The following is a 22207-nucleotide window of genomic DNA, read 5'->3' as shown; positions in this document are numbered from 1 at the left end:
GTAAATATTACTTCTATGGGCTGAGTGTTTCTATCTCCCAACGTTCTTATACAGAAGCCCTAATTTCCAGCGTGATAGCATTTGGACCTGGAATCTTTGGAAATAATCAGCTCATGAGAATGGAGTCCTTTCATAAAGGGATTAGAGCCCTTAAAAAAGAAAGAGAGTGAGATAAAAAAGATGACCTCTTTTTTCACTATGTGAAGATACAGCAAGATGGCAAGTGCCACCTGCACACCAGAAGTGTAGCCTTTCCAGACACCGAATCTGCAGTTGCTTTGACCTTGGACTTCCTAACATCAAGAACTGTAAGAAATAAATGTTTATTGTTTAAGCCACTCAAGCTATAGTCACTACCCAGGCACTCCCTTTATGTGATCCTGTTCAAATTTCTGCATAGCACTCATGGCTATGTCATATTTCTTTTGACCATTATTTGTTTGTTTATTTGTTGCCCATCTCTCCCACCAGAATTTAAGTTTCCTGGCCCTGAGACTTCTTCTATCTTGTGTTCACTGCTGTGTTCCTTATAGCTAGACTAGTATCTGGCAAGTATTCCTCAATAAATACTTGTGGGAGGAAGGGAGGTAGAGTGGGGTTGTGGGAATATGTTACTACTCACAGTACACAGCGATTCCAATAAGTTAATATGTAGAAGAAAACATCTCACAGAAATAAAAAGTAAGCACCTAATATATAAACAATAAGGAATTCAGGACATTCATTTTAAACTAAATTTAAAGTTCAGTGCTTACAGTCCAGCCCTGCTTCTATCTTGGGCATATTGCTTTGCTTTTAAGAACCAGCATCTTATTTATGAAAGAAGAAAATCTAGACTGGAGTTAAAAAAAAAATCTTACAGTTCAAATTCTGTGTTCTTATGAAGATACCGAAAGGAAAAATAATATGCAATCCTTTTAACATACCTAGAAAATACCTGTCCATGTACCCTTTCTTATACTGTAATATCCTGTGAAAATCTTAACTGGATTCTGAATCATTTTTATATTGCATGGTTTTAAGTTGTCTAAATGTTCATGAAGCAAAATTCTGAGAAGGAAACCAGTCACATAATATTAGAGAAAATTTATCTGTAAAGAAACTAAGCTCATTGTTAAATCTGAATTTAGGTACACATCTGCATAAGGACATGAACTTAACCACAACCTAATTGACTGTTTAAGCAATGGATCAGATCAAATTAAAATAGGCAAGACCCTCGCATCACTCTATGTAAGCTTGTCAAGTCATAAAGATACAGCCAAAGAGCCAGGTGAAAACCACACTGTTCTGATGAGAACTCATGTTAGAAGTTTCCAAGAATGAAAGCCACATCTTTGTTTGGTCATTCATTGTTCAGGCACAACAATGGTTTACCTAGTTGGGTTTTCATGTATCTGGTCATCTTTGGAGACAGTTCTACTTAAGAAAATTAAGTGCTCTTAGACACCTTCTTGGAAGGGTATCCACGTGACACAGCTCAGAAAGGGTCCACTCTGGTTAGAGTTCATGCAGCTCATTCATGTGAAGATTTTCTTAAGCAGTTGCCATCAGGGATTTATCATATTAATTTTGGTTTCATCCCCAGCACCTAAAACAATTATATTCAATATTTGAAGAACTATACATATTTAAGTAATCAATATTTACAAGAGAAACAAAGTAAAATAACATACAGTTGTCTTTTTAGATGAAGTTATATTACTCCAATGAAACTCCTGTCCATTTACAAAGCTTCTCTTAACTTTTCATATCCCTCATAAGCACTCGTGAAAGAGGCTCAGAATATTTTCAGGAGGGAATGTGGCAGCATGCTCCAGTGCAGTGTCATCAAATAAAAATATAGCGATGAGATAAGAATCATCTTCATATCCAAACTGCTGAATAAGAACAAGCTTCAGAAACACGGAAAGGCCCACACTGCTAAAGATAGCTTATTACTGGAGCATTGTAATACTTGAAATTTACTGCTTATTAAAATGCAAGAGACCATTACTTCCCCCAAGAACAAATTTCGTGAACAGAGATGAACCTAAGAAGCTTTTAGCCCATTTCCTGAATCATAAACAAAGAGCTCCATACACAGCAACTCTATGAGATGTAAAGGCGAGTATATTATATGATCCTTATTGAATTACTCAAAGCCTCAGTGAAGCTCCCTTCAGAAGCGATATAAATCAAAGCTAACTGCTTCCATAGAAAAGCAATCAAGTTTTTAAGAGAATATCTTTGTTCTCGAGGTTGCATAGTGAGATTTAGATGCTTCCATTAGGACTTTGCTGTGGAGCATACTTATGTAATCATAAAAATTCAGCCTGGTAAAACACCAGGACAGATTCTCAACAGAATTGCATCTCTTAGTTTCAAGTTTTAGATACTTCATATAATTATTTCCACATCTACTTTCTGAAAACACACATACACAAATACACACACCCTTCACTTAAATATAGCAAATTAGTGCATTAAATATGGTGAGTTCTAGCATTTTTTCTTTTTAGTATTATCTGCTTTTAAATAAGTGCATTTTATGTGTTTCTAGGAAGAAATAAACCCTTAACAGAGCTTACATACTGAAAAACATTAAACCAAACAAAAAATATCTTTAGGGACTATAGGTATTTAAAAATGTGAAATTATTCCCTCTCCAGAATCTCTTATATTAATCAAGGTGGGGTTCCACAGACTGAGAGATGTCTTTAAAATAAAAACAAAACAATAGTGACTTCCTGGCTAAAAATAATTTGCTGCAAGATGTAAAAGTCCTCAGGGCATCCAGAGGAAGGTTTTCATTTTCCTTTCTATGTCTCCTTGTGGTCAAATATTCAACAATGCTCTAGATTTAAAAACACATGCAAATCTTGCACTCTTTTGAAGATGACTTTTGCCACTTAGACTACTAACGATAATTTCCTAGAACTGCAAGTTAAAAGAACTAGCTCTTCCTGTTTCTTACTTTGGGCATCTGGGAAAATCAAAATACCTTCCAAATTCTGTCTTTTTCTGAAAAATATACCTGCAAAATCTGATACACATTAACCCCTTTAAGAAGACTTCAAAAATGAATTATCATTTTGTTGAAAAGTGTTTTTAGACTAGTACTTTGTGGCTGTGACTATGCTAGTTTATGGAAAATGCAAAATAACCACAAAGCATAGTTTATAGCATCAAGGATCCTGTAGTTCAGTGGACTAAGAGAAAATATGAGAATAATATAAGATAATTGATGTATTATATTGTTTGGCAATATTATAGGTGTCTAAGAATTCAAAGACATGGAAAAATCAAAACAACTGTAAGACTCATAATATATTAAATTTTGTAAGAAAGTTTATGTTAACTCGGGCAGAGTGATTTAGACTTGATGTGATAAATTGTTAAGAGTAATTGCAGCTGTTTTGAGCAGGAGAATGATAGATAAAACCAACACTGAAGTAAATTTTATATGGTGTCAATATGTAAGATATCCCAGATGATACAAGAGGGTACGCTAACATAAAGCCCAACACAGTACCTAAGGGATAATATGATGAAGGCCTGGCCTATGGTATGGGCTATGGGGAGAGAAAATTGACATTTGTAAGAAAAAATTGATAGGTTTTTATAACTTGACAGGAAATAGTAGAGGGGGCTTTTTATTTAGAATATATAGTAAATGAACAACCAGGCACCCATAAAATATAATTATCACTGCCTTAGTTTGTGTTCTGAAAAGTATAGCCTGAGACAAGGGCATACACTGTAAGACATTTATTTGGGAGAAATTCCACAGAAGGAAAAGTGAGAAAGTAGTGAGAAAGGTAGGAAAAGAAAAAAAGCCAGTAAAGGTTACCTTTAACAGGCTGGTTAGCAATGTGGACAAATAGAGGACTCAGTCCCAGTGTGGGCCTTCGAAGACACTTCAACCAGCATGTTTCAGAATCTTCCCACCAAAAGCAAGAGAGGCTAGTGAATTCATCCACTGATTTCCATACCATTGGTTGAGGACTGCTCCCCATGGCATCATCCTCTCTGTACTTCTGAGTTGGGCCTACCCAGGAGCAGCCTCTTCTGCTATGGAGAAAGCCCTGAGCAGCAAAGCAGAGAGGCTCGGTGTGCAGTCCTGAAGTGCAACACTAGCAACAGCACTTTATAACCACAGCTGCACTGGAATGATGTTGGGACACAAAATACCACACTTGGAGCTGACTCTATAATCACACATGCAATCAAACACCCCACAAGAGGGTACCACGTGGAATGAAACTGCAGAGAGAGATGGAACTTAGTAATAACTGAGATTCTAGACTCAAAGGTCATTGAGTAGGAAGTCAGTATTCTCCTCTGTGAGACTTTGGATAAGTAATTTCCTTTAAACTTTCTCAGTTCCTGCCTAACACATATCATTGTTATGAGAACTCAATGAATTAATGTATGTAAAATAATTAGTCCAGTGGGGGAAAAGGGTCCTCCAAAATATTGGATGTTAGAAATATTTTTTAATTGTAATACTTAGGAAATTTGCAAAACAATAAAATAAAGTTAAAAGGTCAAATTAGTAATAATTCTCAATATAGAAACACAAAATTGAAATCAGCATTTTGGTATGCATTTTTATTCCAGTGACAGGATTGCTGATGGCTCTAATTAAGGTATTTAATAAAGCTCTGAAATAATACGAGCAAAGAATGTGCCTACTAGATAATACCACCACCTCATCCAATTAAAATCCTCCCTTTCATCAAGCTGTAGTAAAGAATCATTCCACAGCCATTCCTCCCTGATCTCTGGCAAATGCTCTGGTTTCTCCAACTGTGTTCTTTCCAAGAGGGTGAGCTGCTATCAGCACCAACCAGAATGCTGGTTACTCTGTAAACACATGCATTCCTCCTGCCATGAGTTCTCTGACTTTCAGACTTGAAAGAGGAATGCTATTCACTCCAAATGGATGTCATCAGTTCGATCAGGCACACTTTTCTACAGCAGATAGCATTAAGGGAACCAGTTTTAAAGATAGTTAAAGATCAGCTAAAAAGTAATCTGAGTGCATGATCATGTTCAATGTCCACCTCCTCCTCTATGCATTTTAAGTCTCGAAGTCAGTAGTTTCTGTGAAGATAGTACAATAGTTCAGGAATCCTAGAGAAATATTTATAGATGCATAATATATTAGGTTGAGAACATAGATCTATAAAATTTTAGTTTCAGAAATGACCTAAGACATCCACACATTTCATTATAAAATGGGGGAACAGAGATCCAAACGCATTAAATAGTTTGCCCATAGTCACACACTGGTCCCAGAACCACACAAACCATACAGCCCTCATTTTCTTTCTTCTGTCCTCCAAAACTTCATGTCCCCAGTTGAACCCTAAATTTCTATGGGGCACTGAATAGGTGTGAAGCTATATTGAACAAGACAAACAAAAAAACATAACAACAGTAAGGTCAACTACCAAATCATAAGTTTCAAGTAATGATTAAACTCTGAATATTAATCAGAAAAGACAGATATTTCTCACATTCATTCCACAGGTACTTACTGTATGTCTATTATGTCAAGCACTGTAAGACATACCAGTGAATAAGAAAGTTACAGGCTTTAAAATCTATTTTAATAATTTTATTTATATAACCATGTGTAAGCCCATTCTTACTAATGAAGACTGAAACAACAATGCTCATTGAATTCCAAGTGGAATGCTCAAATTTGCCTGCTACTTGGGCTTTTCCATGCAAACCTGTGCAGTCACATGATAGAGAAAATTTTATAAAGTGATCTTGACAATTTGGTCAAAACTTAAAGTATAAGTTATCCCAAATTTGTTTTATATTGGTTACATAGAGCTAAACTAAGTTCGATAACATTTGAATTTCTGGTCACTTAGAAGTGACTTATTTGGAAAAAAACACACTAAATTATTTTTAAGATTATTTCTAAACTTAAAACCCTGTATAAGTAGGAAAAAAAAGTCTTTGACAAAATTAAATCTAAAATGAAACTTACTTAATAGTGGTTCTAAATACACATACTATCATTTTTTAATTATATTTTATTGATTATGCTATTCCAGTTGTTTCAATTTTCCCACTTTCCTCTCCTCTACCCAGACCCCTCCACTCCCTCAGGCACTCCCCACCCTGTTGTCCATGTCTGTGAGTCCTACATATATGTTCTTTGGCTACTCTATTTCCTATGCTGTCCTTTATTATCCCTATGACTATCCTGAAACTACCAAATTTGTACTTCTTAATGCCTTCACCTTTTTCATCTAACCCCGCATCCCCCTTCCCATCTGGAAGCCATCAAAATGTTCTCTGTATCTATGATTCTGTTTCTGTTCTGCTTTTTTGTTTATTTTGTTTTTTAGATTCATTTGTGGATAAATATGTATTTGTTGCCATTTCATTTCTCATGTTTTTTATTTTCTTCTTCTTAAAGAAGCCCCTTTAACATTTCATATAATGCTGGTTTGGTAGTGATGAACTCCTTTAGCTTTTTCTTCTCTGGGAACATCTATAACTGTCCTTTAATTCTAAATGATAGCTTTGTTGGATAGAGTAATCATAATTGTAAGTCCTTGCTTTTCATCACTTTGAATATTTCTTGCTACTCCCTTCTAGCCTGCAAAGTTTCTCTTGAGAAATCAGGTGACAGTCTTACGGAGGTTCCCTTGTAGGTAACTAGTTGCTTTTCTCTTGCAGTTTTTAAGATCCCCTTTTTGTCTTTAACCTTTAGCATTTTAATAATCATGTGCCTTGGGGTGGGCTGCTTTGGGTTCATCTTGTTTGGGCCTCTCCATGCTTCCTGGATTTCTATGTCTATTTCCTTCACCAAGTTGGGAAAGTTTCCTATCATTATTTTTTGAAATAGGTTTCCAGGTTCTTGTTCTTTCTCCTCTTCTTCTGGCACCCCCATGATGAGAATGTTAGTATTCTTGAAGTTGTCCCAGAGGCTCCTTACACTATCCTCATTTTTCTGGATTGTTTGTGTGTGTTGTTCTGATTGGTTGTTTTTTCTACCTTATTTTCCAAATTACCAATTTGATTGTTGGCTTCATCCACTCTACTGTTGATTCCCTGTAAATTGTTCTACATTTCAGTTACTTCATCCTTCATTTCTAACTGGTTCTTTTTTATGGTTTCCATGTCCTTTTTTATGCTGTTGAATCTCTGAATCCATCTGCTTTTCCTCTAAATTTATTGAGCATCCTTATAACCAGTGTTTAGAACTCTGCATCTATTAGTTTTCTTGTCTCCATTTTGTTTAGTTCTTTTCCTTGAGTTTTCTTCTGTCCTTTCATTTGGGCCATGTTTCTTTCTCTCCTCATTTTTGCAGCTTCCCTCTGTTCATTAGGTAGAGCTGCAACATCTCCCAAACTTGGTAGAGTGGCCTAATGTAGTAGGTGTCCTATAGGGTCCAGTGCCACAGCCTCCCCTATTACCCAAGCTGGGTACTCAGGGTTAGCCCACTGTGTGGGCTGTGTACACCCTCCTGTTGTAGTTGAGCCTTAATTGTTGGCACACGATGGAGGGTTACCACATCCCATGCAGAGTCCCCCGCTCCCTGCATTGCTGCAGATGGAGGAAAATAAAATAAGTTGTTTCAGACACTTCTTGGTCTGCCAGGAAAAGGGGATGGTGATTCCCTCTAGTGGAGAATGCCCCGGGCCCTTCTCTTGAAGTGGCTTTTATTGAGAACGATATGCTCTGGGATATACAGCATGCATGCAAAGCTCATCAATCACTGTCAAAAGGCTATGATTGAAGGAACACAGAGATTTGCCTCAGGTCAGGGTCTCATAGACAGAGTGGGGCCCATTTGACCCTGAAACCTGGGAAACTGATCACATTCTATGCTCAACCCCAAACATCAGTACTGATTAACTCAATGGCATTCTTAGCAAAGTAAGTTTCATAGGATTTAATACATCCCTTTTCCAGGTCCCTGGGAACTACCTGATCCAGCGTAGGGCTGTACCTGCCTTTAGTAGTGTTTTACTGACCTGGTCAGGAGGCCTGGCAGAGCAGCCAAAAGATAAGGAGACTTCTTTCAAATAGAATGAGGACTCCAGCCATATCATAGCCGAGGGGTGAGGGTCTTTTGCCCCTTTTCTGTGTCCCCCAAGTTCTTCACTGATGGCCTCCATGCAACTGTGCCTGTCTTAGGTTGCCCCTGCCATCGAGGGGTCTTACCCATCATTGACTAACCAGCCATCCTTCAGGGCCAAGCAGGGTGATGTGTGGAAAGCAGGGACTGCACCCCTGCCAGGGGGACGAGTTTTGCCTCCTCAGTGGCCTATTCTCCCAAGGCCTCCTTGCCTAGTTCCAGCCTTGGGGCCCTCGCACCTGTCAGCAAGGCTACAGTCCCTGAAACCAGGTGGACAGTTCCCATTAGGCACATACAATGTCAGCCATCACCTGTGTTTTGTCAGGGATCACACAGCATAGCTACAAAATGATGTACAGATGGCTGCTACTTGTGCTGGGATTGGAGGTGCCCATGCAAGGCCAAGCTGTGAACCAAAGCTGGCTGCTGCTAGTGCCAGGCATGGGCAACTTAACAAGAGTTCTGGGGCTCACTGAGGCAACATGCTGCCTGTTTGAAAGAAGACAGGAAAATCTGAAGTGTGAGCGAAGACAAGCCATTCATGTGGAAAAGCCACTGGAAACAGGTTGGGCTGTCCTTAAAGCTGGGTAAGACAGGGCCTAAGGGGATCTCCAAGGTAGGGCAAACCTTGTGAGCCAGGTTGGTGGAGTCTCCGATATGGCACCAGGCTGCTGCCTCTGTGGCTCTGTGGCTCTGTGGGGAGAGGGTTCAGAAAAGGAATAGTGTCCTCTGCCAGCACTCTGTCTGGCAGAAAGCTGCTCCCCTTTTGCCTTGATGCTGAGCAATTCAGTTTCCCCCATATGTTTCTGGTGCCTTTCAATCTGCTGTTCCTGCTCTGGAGCTCAGAGGGAGTAAGTCTGAGTAAATCTGTGTGAGGGCCCTTTAGGATAAACTTCCAGGAATCCCAGAAGTTTCCGTCTTCCAAAGCCTCAATCTCTCTGGTTTGGTTTCTTTTTTAATTTTATTTTAATTTATTTTTTCAAATACATTTGTCTCTGCCTACCCCGCACCACTTTCCCTTGCCCCTTCCCTCCTTCCCTCCCTCAGCTCTTCCCCTTTGGTTTTGTCCATGAGTCCTTGCTATATGTTCCTTGACTTTCCCCTTCCCTTCCTTTTCCCCACCCCCACTCCCTCCTTCCCTCTTGTCTCTGTTGATTTCTTTTCCTTTCAGTGTTGCTGGTCTTGTTTTCCTTGCATCTTTGTATTGTTGGTTAGGTTCCACTTATAGGTGAGATCATATGGTATTTGTCTTTTGCCCCCTGGCTTATTTCACTTAGCATAATGCTCTCCAGTTCCATCCATGCTGTCGCAAAATTTTGTAGTTCTTTTTTTCTTTCTGCTGTGTAGTATTCCATTGTGTATATGTACCATAATTTTTTGATCCAATCATCTACTGATGGGCATTTAGGTTGCTTCCAACACTTGGCTATTGTAAATTGTGCTGCTATGAACATTGGGGTGCATAGGTTCTTTTGTATTGGCGTTTTGGTGTTCTTAGGGTATAGTCCCAGCAGGGGAATCACTGGATCAAAAAGCAGTTCCATTTTCGCTTTTTGAGGAAATTCCACACAGATGTTATGGTGACTTCTTTGTTTGACATTGGGAGCCTTGGTGGGAGGGCCTGTTGTGGGGCTGGGCTACCCTTCCCAATTTTTATCTGTCACATGTAGATGTGGGACCAGCCCATTCTGTATCTCTGCCCCTCCTACCAGTCTTGGTGTAGTTTGTTCTTTAATTCCATCATTGTGGGGCTTCCATTCAGCTTGATTTTTGCTGGTTCAGAATGATGGTTGTTCTATAGTTTAGTTGCAATTTTGACATAGTTGTGCAAGGAGACAAGCCATGTTTTCCTACACTGCCATCATGTCTGGGAATTGCCTGTAGTATCAGGTTTTTAACTGCCAATCAATTATCAGTGTTTAAGTGAGCTCTTTTTTCATTAACCAGTCATTTCTCCAGATTATATGTGGAAATTGTAGTAAGTTATTATATGACTTTTCTTTTGGGCAAGAAAAATTAATAAAAGCATTCATTAAATACCACAGGAAAAAACTATGTTAATTTTGACTTTTCTGACCAATTTCTTTTAACATGGAAACAGTCTAGGAATCATTCATGATAGAAGGAATAGTGTTTTGCTTCTTTTTTCATTCATGATCATTTTGCCTTTTTTGCATAATTGACAAGCTGTTTCTAAAATGTATATGGAAATGCAAAGGACCTAGAGCGAAAATAATCAATCTTGAAAAAGAAAAACAAATTGGAGGATTTACACATCCTCATTTTAACACTTATTAAAGCAAAGCTATAGTAATCAAATAAATGTGATATTGGCCTAAGGATAGATAGACAAACAGATAAAAGAAACCAAATACAAATTCCAGAAATAGACCTACACTTAAAAGTTACTTGATTTTTGACAAATATGCCAAAGCAATTTATTGGGGAAGAAAAGTTTTTTGACAAATAGTGCTGGGAAAAAAAGTGAAATGACCCTATCTCATGCAATTTATTGATTCAAGAGAAAGTACAGACATAAATAGAAAAGGTAAAACTTTAATATCCTAGGAAGGAAACAAAAGAAATTATCTTTATAACCTTGTCTATGCATAGTTTTCTCTCTCTCTCTCTTTTTCTTTTTCACAAATCACAGAAAATACAAACCATTAAAGAAAATAATTGAGGGAAGGGACAGCACCAGCATTTAAAACCTGTGCCCATCAAAATAAATGGCAAGTCACAGATTAAGAAAAATATTTTTAAAATATATATTTGGAAAAGAACACTTACCAGAATATATAAATAATTTAAACAACTTAATTAAAGACAAGTTTTTTTTAATTGGACAAAAGACTTAAACGGAAAGTTTATGGAGGGAGATATCCAATAATCACACAATAAATTCTCACCATTTTTAAACATCATGGAAATGCAAATTTAAACCACAGTAAGATACACACACACACACACACACACACACACACACACACTTAAAATATTGAGAATGCCAAACTTTTGCAAAGCTGAAGAAAGAATGGAGTTTATACATTGCCGGTAGACATGAAAAATCATGCAACCATTAAACAAAACTATTTGAAAATTTGTTATAAAGTTAAAAATGCACCTACCCTATGACCCAGTAATTTTACTCTGACCAGTTTACCTACCCTAAAGAAATAAAACTATTATCTACAACCAACAAAACAGATAAAAGAATGACCATAGAAGTTTTATTCCTAAGAGCATTTTTTTTAATGTCCACCCACAATTGTGGTATGTTCAAACAATGGGCTACAGCTCAGCAAAAAAATGTACAAGTTAATGCTCACAATCACATGGATGAAGCCAGGGGCAAAAAAAGTTCATACTATATGATTTCATTCATGTAGCCTTTAGAAAAGATAACTACATTATAATGATAAAAATCAAAAGAGCCATTGCCTCTTCGTGCTAGAATGGTAGATTGACTAGGAGGGAAACTTTTTTAAAGGACCTTTTTGGTGGATGGCAATAATCTATGCCCTGATAGAGACATGGCTTACATGCATGTCTTCATTTGCCAAAGCTTATTGTATTGTACACTTAAGATCTGTACATTTTGCTTCATGTCAAATGTGTCCCCATTTTTATAAAAAAGCATAAAAGGGAAAAATAAATTGACAAATATTAAAGATCTGATTTTAGTAGCTCACATCATCTAAGAATACATTAAAAACAAAAAAGATAGTAAAATTTTATATTCTTCCCCATTATGAAATATATTTCATTCTTCATTGCCATTTAATGATCTGCCTCTAAGACTGGAAATTATTGAGAAAAGTTCCACATTTTCTTAGTTATGCTATATATTTAATAAAACAAACCTAGCTTCCAGGTGAAATGTATTTGAATTTGTTTTTAGCCAAATATAGATTAATGCTCATGGTATGTTCTAATGCAAACAAAAAGTTTTTTTCATCCTCCTGCTAAATTTGATACCAAGAAAATAGATTTTAATAATTTAAAATATGATGTGTACTTCTGAAATTCTTTGTTTATCTGGCTACTAAAGACACCTTAAACATTGACTATATTTACTTAACATCTTTTGTTTTCCAAATACTTCATATCATTATTTTGCAAAAAGTTTAGTAAATTGTGATTTTAAGTTTAGTCACTTTTGGACACACAGACACGATTTAGGTAGCCTTTGGCGGTAACTTCTGATTGTCTATTCAAAAAAACTAATTTCAACCTCTTATTTTATGGGCTTTCATTCCTAAAGTCAGAGACCATTTACTCATTCAATGCTACTTTATTTCTATTCCATATTCCAAGGTGTCTGAGGCTGGTGATGAGACCTTTTAATATAGAACTAAGATTTCTTTGTCTGTATAACAGGTACAAATTAGGGCATTCATCTAAAAAAAGTAAAGTACTTGAATAGTGCAATCTCTGATAAAGAATGGGCAAAAATGGTACTTGAGTCTTCTAAATTAGAGCATTAGTTCTTGTCCTGTAGAAGGAAAAAAAAAATCAGAAGAACATTAGGCTGAACTAAATTGAACAGAAAAGCCAATAGCAAAGAATAAACTGGAAGGTGCTCAAATCAGGAGGGGGAAGGTGAATGCTGAGAACATAACAAGCTTCAAAAGTAGGCCAGGGATCTGAATCATGTGACACCCTCTATGCAGTGGTGCCCAATCTAAGCTTCATAGTTTCTCAAGATAGAAAAACAGTGTTCCCAATTCAAGTTGCCAATACCCAAAGAAGATGTCCATGTGATATGTTAAAGTGGGTGTTAGGGCCAAGACCTTAAGCAAAATGGAGTAAGAAGTGAGAAAATTACCAGAATATGTCAGGTCTAAAAAAAAGTTTGCATGAACTAGCCATAAATTGAGGTAAAGGTATATTTTTGGCTTATGATTTAAAAAAAAAAAGTAGCTGTCAGCTTTTCCTCTGTGAAATAAGGCAGATTAAAGGATTTGTGAGTCCCTTCTAATTACTAGAATCTATGTTTATTGCCTCAATTATCTGAATATTTCACAGAAAGCTGTTTTGGGCTTGGAATAGTTATATAATTATAACAATTTTTCATTTAACTTTTCATGTGTGGACACAATCTTAATGGTGATTTGTATCCCACCTGGGAACTCTTTTAGTTTGGTGGGAATACCCCCAATAAATACTCTCTGTGGAAACCTAAGGCTATGACATATTTACAGGGTTGTGCTAGCATAAAAATACAGGTTTAAATGCTATATATTTTCTGAGTGCCAAAGTTTTGAATTTAAAGTTCAAGTATTCCTCACTTTCTAAAATTCCACCCAAACTGAGGTTTTGAACATCAAGTAGCTTGGTTAAATAAACAAAAGAAACTTTCCATTTCTGGATGAAATTAAGCCTTTCTTTGATAATCCAGAGAATTATGTATCTCAAATCCAAAACTAACATAGAAGCATAAATGTTATGATTACGTATTTAATAAAAATAGTTTTATAGTCAGAATAATGTAAATCCAGATTAAATATAGTAAATACACAAAGCCAAGAAAGGACAACTTAAATCTTATTTTAACCAAGTGAAGAGCAATCAGTACTTTTATACGTATTTCTTTTTTAAAAACAGAAAATCAAATCATAATGAGGTTCCTAATAAGATGTCTAAGTAACTAAAAGTTGTTCAGAGAGATGCTAGAGGTATCTTTCAGTTACCAAAGGAACTTTCTAAAGGCAGGAGTCCAGCCTTATCTCCCTCTACGTCTCCTACAGCACCTTTCCTCAGGGGAGCTGCTCAATGTTATCTGAGTAGGAGAGTGAGCAACTCCTACCACCAAGAAAGACACTTGACAGACTATTCAGTCATACTCTCCAAGAAAAACTGAGTAAGATTTGTAATCCAGGGTCCTCCCCAGACTCTCCAAGTCAAAATTTTCAGAGAAGCCAGGAAATCTATTTAACAAGCACCCCATGTAATTTTTATGACTAAGCAACTTGAACAATAATAGTGTGAGATTAAACTGGAAGAATCACCACAAGATTTCAATTTAACATTCTAAAGTTTTCCTAATTTGGCCCTAGGCTAATTTTCTAACATTTTCTCTCTTAATTCTCCATCAAAATCATTTTGTGGCAGTGTGACTGGTCTACTCATAGAAATTATAGTGGGTGGAAAGAATATGACATTGCCATAAATATACATGAACTTGAATACTGGTTTATACCAGTAATAGTTTGGGATTTTGGCATCTTTAGTAACCTGGCCTGTTCCTATGCACATGGGTTTGGCTATATTAATGGCTAGGACATCCACTCAATGTTTTAACTGGTGGAAAATGTCTTGGCTCTTGTTGCAATGAGAACAACCAATCTAGACTTGCCCTGCTGCCTGAAGTCAAGCTAGCTGCTGATTCCCCTCCACCTTGTTTCTTCTGCTGTTGAGAGGCATAATTATACCACGTGCTTAGGTTGGTCAATGTTTACTTTGACACAGTTCATATTAAGTGACAGTGTTCTAGTTTTGCTGAAACTATAAATGTGACTCATATAAAGTACGTCAATGGTATATTCTAATTCTATGGAGACAATGTCACCTCACCCCTACCGCACAGATTTCTAATTACCTAAACCTGACACCATTCAGGTGCCTAGATGCCAGATGAGCATGTAGTTGTGACACAAGAAGCATTAACTTCTGCAAGAAACCCCCAAATCCTCAAGGCCACATAACGGATACATGTCTCCTGTAATTTTTCATAGTTTAAATTATGTGCCCTCTTATTTAAGTATCGTGAAATTGAGATTACTAACCTTTTGCCATGGACAGAAAAGCTCAACCCAGATGACTCTGAAGAAGAAATCCAATATTAAATAAAATCAGTGCCTAACCACATACCACCTGAACAAGCCATTTATTTGAATAGATAACCCTTTATAAGTCATAAGCATGTATGCGTGGGCCAGAACGTTTTCAAATCTCCCAGAGAGCCAGTAAAATAGGAATAATAATGCTAATATGGTTATTTTGAAAAACGTGCCTGATGTAGGCATTGGTACCTAATAGGAAACCTGCAATGGTTGGGGCTTTTTTTCTGCTTTCCTTACCGTATCCTGAATATGTCCTGCCCATTTCCTCTGTCTGAAGATTTGCTCATCCTCAGCTCATCTCGTGTCTCACCTCCACCAAGCCTAGTCAAGTTAATTAACCCTTCAAGAACCTATTCAACCCTGTAGCACAGCACCCCCGCCTTTGTCCATTCACTCTGAGCAGCCTTCTGTATTCTAGTATTCACACAACGTTATTGTTAGAAAATAAGTTGGAGTCTAATCAAATATTGATATGTTTCTAAGATATTACATGTGCGCATTTATTCTACTGAATGAGCTTGAAAGGGAAAAGACTGTATCATATGCTTCTACATATCTCCTACATGCAAATACTATGAGCTGCACATAGTAGGAAAATTAAATGAGAAGTGAATACTCTTATCCACCCCATTCTTACTAGGACTGGAAATGTGAATTTACTAAAGGGGCACCTAATTCACTAGCACCATTGTCTACATTGAAAACATTGCAGTGTACTTTTAAAAATTACCATTAGGCTACTGGTGGGAGTAGAAGTTGATACATCATTCCAGTATGGAAATGAAATAAATGGCAAAAGTCTTTTATATGCACATGCCCATTTTGAGAAATCTGCACTAAAGAAAGGTAATGCTGTGTTTAAAAACAACATTCACTAGTCTGCAATCCCATAAACACTGTACTAACATTCCCTTTTCTCCACAACCTCACCAGCACTTTTTTGTTGATTTGTTTATGCTGGTCATTTTGACTGGTGTGAAGAGGTATCTCACTGTGGTTTTAATTTGCATTTCTTTCATGGCTAGTGATGTTGAGCATCCTTTCATATGTCTCTGAGCCCTCTGTATGTCTTCCTTAGAGAAGTGTCTGTTCAGGTCTTTTGCCCATTTTTTAATTGGATTGTTTGTCTTCCTGGAATGGAGTCGTGTGAATTCTTTATGTATTTTGAAGATCAAACCCCTTTCCAAGATATAATTGACAAATATATTTTCCCATATGGTTGGTTCCCTTTTCATTTTGATGATGTTTTCCTTAGCCATGCAAAAGCTTCTTATTTTGATGAAGTCCCATTTGTTTATTCTTTCCTTTATGTCCCTTGCTTTAGGGAACAAATCGGTGAAAATATTGCTGCGTGGGATATTTAAGAGTTCCCTGCCTATGTTCTCCACTAGGACATTTATGGTGTTGTGACTTATATTTAAGTCTTTTATCCATCTTGAGTTTATTTTTGTGCATGGTTTAAGTTAGTGGTTGAATTTCAATTTTTTGCATGTAGCTGTCCAGATCTCCCAAAACCATTTGTTGAAGAGGCTATTTTTATTCCATTTTATGCTTCTGCCCCTTTTGTTGAATATTAATTGACCATAGAGACAGGGGTTTACTTCTGAGCTCTCTGTTCTGTTCCATTGATCTATGTGTCTGTTTTTATGCCAGTACCAGTCTGTTTTGATTACAGTGGCCTTGTAATATAGTTTGATGTCAGGTATTGTGATCCTTACTACTTTGTTCTTCCTTCTCAAAATTGCTAAGACTATTCAGGGTCATTTATGGTTCCATATAAAATTTTTAAATGTTTGTTCTATATCTGTGAAATATGCCATTGGTATTTTAATAAGGATTGTGTTGAATCTATAAATTGCTTTGGGTAGTATGGACGTTTTGATGATATTAATTCTACCAATCCATGAATATGGTTTATGCTTCCATTTATTTGTGTCTTCCTTAATTTCTTTCTTCATTGTTGTATAGTTTTCTGCATACAGGTCTTTTACCTCCTTGGTTAAGTTTTATCCTAGGTACTTTATTTTTCTTGTTGCTATAGCACCCACTGTGGAAAACAGTTTGGAATTTCCTCAAAAAGTTAAAAATGGAACTGCCTTTTGACCCAGCGATTCCACTGCTGGGATTATACCCTAAGAATCCTGAAACACCAATTCAAAAGAACCTATGCACCCCAATGTTCATAGCAGCACAATTTACAATAGCCAAGTGCTGGAAGCAACCTAACTGCATCAGTAAATGAGTGGATCAGAAAACTGTGGTATATTTACACAAGGAATACTACACAGCAGAAAGAAAGAGCCACTATCCTTCACAACAGCATGGATGGAACTAGAGAGCATTATGTTAAATGAAATAAACCAGAGGGTAAAAGACAAATACCTTTGATCTCACCTATACGTGGAACCTAATCAACAAAACAAACAAGCAAGGAAAATATAACCAGCAACACTGAAAGGTAAAAGAAACTGATAGTAATGAGAGGAAGGAAGGAGGGAGGTAATGGGGAAAAGAAAGGGAACGGTCAAATCAAGGAACATGTATAAAGGACCCATGGACAAAGCCAGAGTACGCAAGGATTGATGGTGGGAGTGGGTGGAGCAGGGGAAAGTGGTGGCAGGAAAATGGACACAAATGTATTTGAACAATAAAAAATATATATTGCACTTCTTTAAAAAGTAAAAAATAAAAATAATGTTTACCACAGTTTTGTTAAAATGGGAAAAATATGGAAAGAGGCTACAGTGTCCTCAGTATGAAATTGGTTAAATGAAATACCATTCCTCCATTTAAAAAGATGTCAAAAAAGAAATATTTAAGGATATAAAAATATTTATAGTACCTTATTAATGTAAGAAACAGGTCATATAAGCTATTAGATGATGTTGTAATTTCTTGCAAAAATATAAAAATAGATGAAATGACTATGTGAAGATGACAACCACTGGTTTCAAGAATTATGGATAGGAATTTTCTTCTTTGTGATAGTGTATATACTCCAGATTCTGTAAATTGTTATTTCTTGTAATGACACTATGGTATCTCAAAAGAAAATTTCATTGAAGAAAATACTTTTGTATGTGAACTGTAGCAGTGAAAACTTTCCATATTTCTAGTTTTGTAGCTCTATAGTTAACAATGCTATTTGGTATAATCAAAATAATGAAATAAAAAATGATGCACTTAAGATATTGAATTTACTTAAATGTAATGGCAGTAACCTCCTTTAATGGGTGATTTAACGTATATATAGAAAAAGTGGCAGGGAAGGAGAAAGAAAATTAAATTAAATCAAGAAATATATAAAGAGGGGATAAAATAAGAACATAGTATTTCTCCATTTAAACTGTTACTTGGGAAATTAAAGATTGAAGATTCCAATATGAGAATTGATTTAAGATAGCAGGAAATCACAGCATTGGATTACCATATAGTTACCCATTTTCCTGTGTTTTGTTGACATTTTTATAAGCTAGATAGTTAAAAAGTCAAAGCAAACAGGATAAGACAGTTTAGGAGACAACATAAAACACATAGGTTATGTTAATATTTTACATAAATTAAACTTATTAAGACATTAATGAAACTAAAGAGAATAGAAATAGAAAAAATGTGTTTCATTTTCTAATACTTAATTGTTGTATACTTTATGGATGTTCAAAGTTAACTTTAAACACATGTCTCCTTTTTTTGTAGGGGAAAGCAATACAGGCAAGTTTACCAAAATAGATAGACAAATAGGTAGAGAAAACTACCCCTATCCCAGAAAAGAAGAAGGAAAAAGAAAAAACACTGTGCAGCTTTTTACTGATGTGCAAAACAAACAAAGGAGACAATCAAACCAACTGAAAACTGACTATGAAGATCTGGTCATTGGTTTCACTAATGAAGAAGGAAACTTGAAAAGAGAAGCAAACTTGTTCTTCTGAGAAAACCCAAACTCTATCCAGATATTGCTGGATGATTGAACTGGTGTGGAATTCTATGAATAACTAGAAGGTCCTTCTAACGAGATCCTGGAGGATGCCAAAGTGATCCAAAAAGAATCCAGATATTCTCCTTTGAGGCATTTACCAGGCATGAATGCACTGTTTCAAAATAAACAGAAATGAAATCCGCACAAAACTGAGTTAAACTTTATATAAAAAACAAACAAAAAATGGGAAAAGTATAGCACTAAAAAGAAAGAGAATCGGCCTTGGGAAAATATTTACTAAAGAAACAAATTTCAGATAGCATCTGTTCATGCTCTCTTTTAAATTCAAGAAAATATTTGCTCTCTGAAATAAAGATGATCTTAAAATATAAAAAGAAAACTGGCTGAAGGGCAAGGAGAATTTTTTGGAAAAAAAAAATTGAGTGAAATGTGGCAAGGTTGTAGCAAATTAATGATGCCAAAGCAGAATTAAAAATAGCAAAATGCAATGAAAGAGAAAATGTATGTTGAGATAAAGGAAAAATTAACAGTTATAAGAGAAACCTGATTAATTTATCAGTTACATTCTATGTGCCAGGTAGTATATTATATGATTTCCTTGCATTAATTATTCTGTTAACTTTGAAAACAATTTTACAAGAGAAGTGCTATTATTATATCTAATAATAATGAAAAACCCAAAACTTTGGGAAAAACAACACCAGATCATATGGAAGGCTAACTATAAAGAAAGACTTCTACTAAATATATTTAAATGCTTAATAAAAAAACTTGTGAAAGAGGATCTACTAATTAGCAACTCCAAAAGCGTGGACTCTAAAAGTGTTTGTGGGATCCAAGGTGGTGGCAGAGAAGGTGGATGATAGATTCGCCTCCTTCCAGGACCAAACGGGAATTACAACTAAAATATAAAATAAGCAATCTATATAACCAACTGAAGACTAGCTGAAGGGAAGTCTTATAACCAAGAATTCATAAAAGAAGGCACAGCAATAGAGGTTCAGAGGGTGGAAATGAAAAAAAGGCTGGGCCCTCTCCCATAGGAGGAAGCCAAGATTCTGGAGGGATATCTCAGCTGTCAGGGATCCCCCTAAGAATCATGGGGTCTCAACCCCAAACCAAGCTCCCCACTCCACAGCACCAGAGCCAGGAATAGGTGCCCACATAATCTCTGGCTTTGAAAATCAGTGGGAATTCTGTCTGCCAGGAACAGATGAGAGATTGCTGGAGGCACAGGTGCCCTCTTAAAAGGTCACTGCCTAAAATCTCATTCACAGCCACTTACGCTGGGCTCCCACAGGAAGGGCAGATTAGAGTTATGTGAGGAGTGACTGAGGTTTGTGGCGCTGGGGAGAGAGCTAAAGGAATGCCTGCCAGGATCCCTGTGCTGAGTCACTCTCCCTCACTGTAGATGCCCTCTTTCTTGGGAAGAGCACTCCTCTCCCTATGGCACCCGCCTGAGGGAAAACAATAGCCTGACCCTCTGGACTCCACCTTCCCTCACCCAGGAGAGCTTCAGTACAGATTGTGCCCTGCTGAGAGGTCAGCTGCTTGGGCCAAGGTGTAAAGGTCAGGGTAGACTCATGGGGTGTCAGTAACTGAGTTGTGTGGTTTGGGGTTGGGGGCCTTCTACCACTATACTGTGAAGCTGACTGATGCCGTCCAGAAGATCCACTAGCCCCAACCTCCTGACTCTTGATGGCTCTGTCCTGCTGAGATCGGGGTCCTGGCAGAATCTGAGATAGCACAAGTTGTATGCTTCTAGAAGTGGGGCCATTTTTCCCTTGCAGGCCTGACCACTACAGAGACTTTCCTTTACATGGCTGAAAATTGTCTTTTGGAGCCTCAAAACTCTGCTGCACTCACCTTGATGGCTCCCTAACACCCTGACCCACCACAAAGGTATGCAAGCAGGTGACAGCTAAACTTGGTATACCCTGGGACATTTGCTGAGTGGTCTCAGACCCACACTGGTATCATGTTTGAACCTGTATCATTCTGGTGATACAGCTCATTCCTACCTGGTGAATTACTGAGAACTTACCTCATGCGATTCGAGTACCACCAAAGGCCCTTTCAGTGACTGAGTCTAAAAGGCAGCCTGCAGTTGAGAAAGCAGGCAGAGGTGGATCTCATGTTGCCTTGTGACTTTTGCTAAGCTGTCCCCGAGCCTTATGCTGGTAAAAGCCAGATTTGGTGCACAGCTTGGTCCTTCCCACTCACACCCAGGCCCCGCAGAGGCAACCACAACCTATGGATTGCTTTGTAACTCCAAACAGATTTCCAGAGTCAAACGCAGGCAGCATCCACCATAGTCCCTCCCAAGAGGCCCCAGAACCAATATACCCAGCGGCCAGCCTCAAACATCATCAAAGCAGCCAGACTCACTCAAAAAATTAAAAAAGGAAATTATTCTCAATATGTTTCAGCCCTGATATGAAAAGCTAATACATTAGAGGAAAATAAAGTCAAATGCTCAACTACTTTGTAGAAAATAAAATCCAGAAATATTTAAATAATGTTGTATTAAGACCAATGGGTTTAGCCATGGAATGTAAGGTTGGTTCAACATTTTAAAATCAATAATAATTCTCCATTATTTAAAAAATAATTTAAAAAATCATACTATCATCTCTACAGAAGCAGAAAAAAAACTTTGACAAAGTTAACAACTATTAGCTATAGTTTGCTTCATATTATATATCTATATCATAAATATTTCTCTCCTATGATTGTGAAGAAAACAAAGATACTGTCACCATGTCTTTTTAACATTGTAGTAGTGGTCCTACTCACTATAATAAGACAATGAAAATTAAAAGGCATAAAAATATTAGAAAGGAAAAATTAAGACTGTCGTTCTTTGCAGACAACATGACCACATTGTTAAATAATATATTGGGATTTGTCAGTTTGTTACTGACATGTCAGCATAATCTAGAATGTTATAACTAATACATAATAAAAAGATACTGTTTGAAAATATGGAAGCAACTATGAAAAAACAAAAAAAAATCATCAAAATGATTTTGTTTGAAGTTGGGATTGTAGACAAAAAAGGTAGAAAATTAAATTTTGTTTTCATTGTATGTCATTATGTATCTCTTGATTATTAACCTTTTTGGGGTGTGGAGGGAGAAAATCTTCTATGAGTCACTCATATTTTAACTCTTCTTGGGAGCAAGGCACTGGCTAATCGTTGGTTCCAAGCTATTTTTTAAAAGATGTTTGTATAAAAAATTGCCTTGGAACATAGAGACCTTCCCTTTATAGTTAGAGTAATGCCTGGGAAAATATAACATCTTCCACAGCAAAGGGAAGGCCCACTTACTG

Source organism: Pteronotus mesoamericanus, unplaced genomic scaffold, assembly GCF_021234165.1.
Source record: "Pteronotus mesoamericanus isolate MK-2021 breed Mesoamerican mustached bat unplaced genomic scaffold, CSHL_Meso_final scaffold_167, whole genome shotgun sequence".
Classification (NCBI taxonomy): Eukaryota; Metazoa; Chordata; class Mammalia; order Chiroptera; family Mormoopidae; genus Pteronotus; species Pteronotus mesoamericanus.
This window is presented reverse-complemented; position numbering follows the sequence as displayed.